The sequence below is a fragment of the Hylobates moloch genome, unplaced genomic scaffold (assembly GCF_009828535.3).
Source record: "Hylobates moloch isolate HMO894 unplaced genomic scaffold, HMol_V3 SCAFFOLD_1, whole genome shotgun sequence".
Lineage (NCBI taxonomy): Eukaryota > Metazoa > Chordata > Mammalia > Primates > Hylobatidae > Hylobates > Hylobates moloch.
Window position 1 is genome coordinate 115,508,535 of NW_026652276.1, and position 5,817 is coordinate 115,514,351.

The window sequence follows — 5,817 nt, forward strand, 5'->3', positions numbered from 1 at the left end:
GATCAATCATTTTATTAGGCTGTTCTAAAATAACGTAAAATAAAAGTAAATTGTTGGGAGGAGATCAACAGATATAGCTATATCTAAATTTTTGACTAAAATAATGGAATATTATAAAGATTATAAAATAATAACCTTTATATATAACAGTTATTCCTATAAAAATTTATTTTACGTGAAATAAATGACATAATATGAGTAAACTATCTCTATTTGTACTTCCATATACAGAAGTACTGATTGGAAGAAAAACTTAGTTCACTTTGGACAGAAGTATCAGGAAAAATTTAAATAATAGCTACATGTGATTGGACATATTGTGTCTATTCTGCAGGTAGAAATACAACTCAAATGGCTCAAGAGGACGTGCCATGTTATGTGCAAGAAACCAGGTGAAAAGTGGGGTGCTGCATTGTATTAGCATTTTGCAGCTGCAAGTAGAAATATAGCCAAGATCACAGGTGACACTCAACCAAATGGAGTTAAGTGCCCTCAAGGATGAAATTCTGACAACATTTCAAGTTACCATGGATACATGTCCTACTTCTCTTATCATTGACCATATAATGTGTAATCATAACATAAAGTGAATGGTAATTAGTAGTGGACAACATCCGATAGAGTCATCATCTCCTTGAGGAAGGTCAGATCAAGAGTGTGGGAGAAGTTGGTACAGTGGACAAATATGGGAGATGAGACAGTGGATTGCAGGTGCTGTGTGGGTTCCACAGACCTTTCTCACTCTGTGGTCAAAAGCTAGCCATAAATTAGTTGTCTTTAAATCCACACTATCTCCCTTATTCTACCTGGTAATATAGCTACCTTGGAAGAATTATAGACTGGAAAGTTGTAGAGCTCATACTTCTGGTGTGTGTTTTACTGATCGGGTTACTAGCATGTGTAGCAAGGTTGTGCTTTGATTATTCTCTAAGCATTGGCCCCACCAAAAATACTTGAATACACAAAAAATTGAGCAAATGGTTGAGAGAAGACCAACAGATATACCTATATCTAAATTTTTGCTGAGCTATAATTATATATTATGTATGATTATCTCACATGAAAATAATTTATAATAGGTGATTTATTAAAGATCTATGGTCTCCAAAACTGCACTGTTTGATCAACTGATTTTTATTTAATTTTTAGTATTTAGTTTTTCATTTATAAAAAAACTGAAATTTAAACTTTATGTAATATTCTAATGTATTGACCATGTTCTCATTGCATCAATGTACCCTGTATAATCATAAAAAATAGCAGAAGGAGAATATCCTTCCAGTCCTCTCCCACTCCTGTCCCCAGAGAACCAAGCAGGAGGTGATGAGGAAATTTCCAAGAGAGGAATTGTTCAGCTTCACAATATGACAAAATTGTAAATGTTTAATCTGCTGTTCCTCTGGTTCTTTACTTATGAACTCAGACACAAAAGTAGAGGAATGATATGTTTATGTATAAAAAGCAGTTAGCAAGGTTGTATTTCATTTCATTATGCACAGGATTTAAAATCTTATACAACGTTTGCTTTGATCAATTAATTCTTACTCCACAAGCAAGTGACATCTATTTAAAATTAGATTCTAGAATGGTATTTTGAGCCAGGTTAATCAGAAAGAAAGACATTTTGTAAGTAATTCTCTAAACTTTAGCCCCAAATACACAGACTCTGTCAATTTGTTTGCAGTGACCTCACTAAGAATTATATTTGGCATCCGACCTGCACCGGATGACTCTCATCACTGTATTCACATTGGCCCTAGCTCCCTTGCATATTTACAATTCATGGGATTTTTGTTTCATGGAATTCAATCCTAATTATTGTACAGCAGTCTATAAACTACAGTGGTAGATTGTTTTGTCACTTGCAGCAATCAGTGCCTGTCTCTAGGGAGACATTCCACTCACGTATCTGTTCTTCGGTCTCATACATTGAGACTCTTCACAGTTCAGGCGCTAATGATTTTTGCCACCAAACACTTATGTTCACACCATTTTTAAAGCAGTTTTAAATCCTTGGGCAATTGGTCAAATGCTTCTTCTGGCTATTTTCTTGGTAAGTGGGCTCTTTTTCAGTAAAAAGGGACTAAGAATCACATGATGTACTAAGAAAATAATTTTTTCATCCTTAACAGCTTTATAAAATCACATACACACACATATATAAATTGAAATTTGCAGTAGCTCAGAATTACTAAAATGTGTTTGACTTTTATTATTATTGTGGTATTTTTAGTGATCTCTATAGAAATGGAACAGATGGTTTTGTGTTATAATGGAAGAACAATTATCATTAAATGGGTAATGATCTACAACATGTGAGAAAGAGAAAAACATAAAATTCTTTTTATAGGTTTTGATGAGATATTTCTTTCATGTATAGGTAATAATTCTGTGCACTGCTCTATAATTTTGGGGGGGATAATAGCAAAAATGTAGATTGAAAATATGTGCAAAGCTTTACTCACAATGGTGTGAGTGGCCACCAACCTTCACACCCTCTATTACGTTTTAGAGTCATACAAAGAAATAAGCTTACGTTTTAGAGTCATACAAAGTAATAAGCACAGGACAATGTGAGAATGGTGGCTAAAACCTTGTACAAGGTAGAAATGCAGCACAGAGGAAGGATTCACTCTCTTAGAGGTTGTTCGCTGGGTGCAAGTCATGAAATAATGTTGTGAAGAAATTTAGAGGCAGCAGTGTGGAAGAAATCAGCATAAGAACATTCAATCAAATCATGTTCAGTAACTGCAAATGGCAGACATTGTTCATAGAGCATAGAAACCAGTGCTCTCTGCAGAAGAAGAGGGGAGCAAGAAACAGATGAGGTTGGAGAAGCAGTTCTCTTCTCAATATTTCTCTGGGCTTAAAGATATTCTTGGCCTTACTTCCTCACTGCCAAATCATTTCCTGGCTAGTGTCAAAATTTTACCTTGTTCTTCTAGCCCACAATACCACCCAGAAGCAGCAGAGACTTTCCTCTGGAACCCACTAGGATACTAAAGCTATCTGGGCCACTGCTACAGGCCAGGAAAAGCATTTGTGTGATTCCTAGGGATTAGCATTTCAGGAAGAATTAGAGGTAATCCATGGAGCCTAGAAAAAATATTAAATTTACCTAAGTAGTTTTTTGTTTGTTTGTTTTTTAGCTCATGCCTCTTATGACTGTAACCCTTGGGCACTGTCCAAATGATATGCTTTCCAAGGACTAGTCATTTTATCATCTGATTCGAATGCATTCTCTTTCTCATTTCCCAGCTGTAAACTTTACTCCCAATCTCTAATATGTCCCATGGAATGGTTATTTCACTCTAAACAAACTTCCCTAAACTTTCACCTCTTCAGCAAATTTGAGACTCCTCACTTAAGCTGAAAGATTTTGACACCTTGCTTGAAACAAGACTGCTTTCTCTAACCCTCCACGTACCACCTGGTAGGAAATGGTGCTGTCCTCTACTGAGTGGTTCTTGACACAATTGAGGATCAATCAGACAAGCTCACGCAGAAATATCACCTTGTCTTATCCATTGTTTTTTATTTTTCATACAAACTTTTTCTCTTGGTCATTTTCTCATATTCAGTCTTACTTTCCACTTTTATTCTTGAACAAGCTTGTTGACTTAAATATCCAACATCTCCAGCATTTAGAAATCCTTAAATTGCACTTTCTAAACCCATTATCAGAGCCACTTTGTGGATCTTGTTATTTCAAGTCTACTCCACCTTTTAGATGTTAAATTGCTAAGTATTTCAGTCCTTTAATTCTTCTTTCTTCAACCTTCAAAATGCTGCAATCCTACTTCAACATGTCCCAGGACTTCATGAAGATACTCATTCCATTGCCCCTGATTTTCTCCTTCTCTTCCTCCACAAGTTGAGATTGCATAATCTGATATTCTAACTATTCTCTTGCCTTTACCACTTTGATGATTTTTTGACATATATCTTAAAAACCTAAACACCATTTAAAGATTTTGTTCTTCATCAATATGTAACTAATAAGATCTTCTTCTGTGTGCATATAGTTTTTTATTTCTAAAAAAACTCTATTCACATGAATTAACTTTATCTTTTCTTCATAACTAGACTGAGGAAAATGATGAATCTCCTGTGGGTCACTAGGCAATATTTCTCAAGTTCTCAGTACAGACCACCATACAGTCTCCTGTCCTGTTCATTCTGATCTGTCTGCAAATCTCAGGATGAAACTAATATCAGTAATTTGGGCAAAAACAGTAATTCCAATATTGATCACATTTCAAAATTTTTTAACACAACGTTGTTCAAAATAAACTATTGCTTGCAGAAATTTCAGAACCAAACTCATATAACCCCTCACTACTACATGAATTCATTATTCTTCATTGTGTATTATGCCTTTAGTTTTCTTTTCTCTACCCCAGTTTTATTTCATTTATTAAAGTTTACCTTGTTTCTTGCATTTATATTTACAAATCAAAAATATGCATTTTGTTACAAGTTATAAAAGTAAATGAATAATTAGATATAGTTGGATAGATCTATTGACACCACTGAATTCCTTTAAATCAGAACATATTCTAATAAGATTGTGCTAATTAACTTTTCCTCTGAGGAAATCACAAGTCAGATTTCTCATCAAGGAGAAGTTAATTTAGTTCCCTATGGCCATGTTTAATGACCCAATGGCATTTGCTTTAACATTATGGGCTCAGATATTCAAGGCTGGTTTGTCAGATGGTGGTTTATTTTTTTTAATCATTCTAACTACATTTCGAGGAGTAAGAACTAAGCAATAATTCTGTCCTCTAAATTAACAAATTGAACATAATTTAGCATATCCTATGCAAATTGAGTTTCTAAAAAATAATGATAAATGACAAAATTATTCCAAAAACTAACATTTGTGGGGTTTTTTTTGGTTTTGTTAAACACATTTTTCATTAATCTAGTTAAACTCCTGATCTCGGATACTAGACATGGGCTCTGATCCCAGGACTCTGCTCTGACTTACTGCACCTCCTGTGCATTTTCATTTATAGGTGGCTTGGTTGATATGAACAACATGTGAAATTCCATTCATGATGCAGTACCTAAGACACTTGAGGAGCTGACCACCCATTGCCTGCCAGTGGTGCTGCATGCCACACTGACCTGCTTACACCTCAGAAGATGGAGCTTTTCAGTTGAACTTGAGCCGTGCTTGGTTTCCCAGGTGGTGGTTCAGAAGTTTCACCAGCTATTAAAATTTGGTCTACAGTCAACATCATGCTTACCAATGCAATATTTTTGGCATTTGCATAAAAGCAGGACAAAGAAGAGGGCCACCATCACTGATATCATTTAACACTATTCCAAATATTCTAGCAAATAAAGTAGTATACAGAGATAAAAAAGTTTAAAATAAGATATTAGGAAAGAAGCAAACATCATTATTTCCTGCAATAGGGTGATCTGCTTTCTATTGCTGTATAGAAAATAGTCCCCAAACGATCCCCTGGGAACTAAGTGTTAGAACTGGGACTGATGTGGCACCTCTCTTGGTGTAGTCTCAGGTCTGACCTGTATGGTCACAGCATGGTGGCTTCAGAGCAGCCAAGATTGCTCACCCGTTTTGACCTGGGACTCTGGAGAACAAAATTGAATAGTGCCACTCTTTATGACTGACCTCAGAGATGACTCAGCTTCACTTCTGCTATATTTTCCAGTTATAAGGGAGTTCCAAGCCTGCAGGTTAATGTGAAGGAGACATAGACCCACCTTCTTGTTAGGAGAAATACCAAAGTCACATAATAGAAGAAGCCCCAGGAATGGGAAGGATGGTTGCAGCCCTGTTGA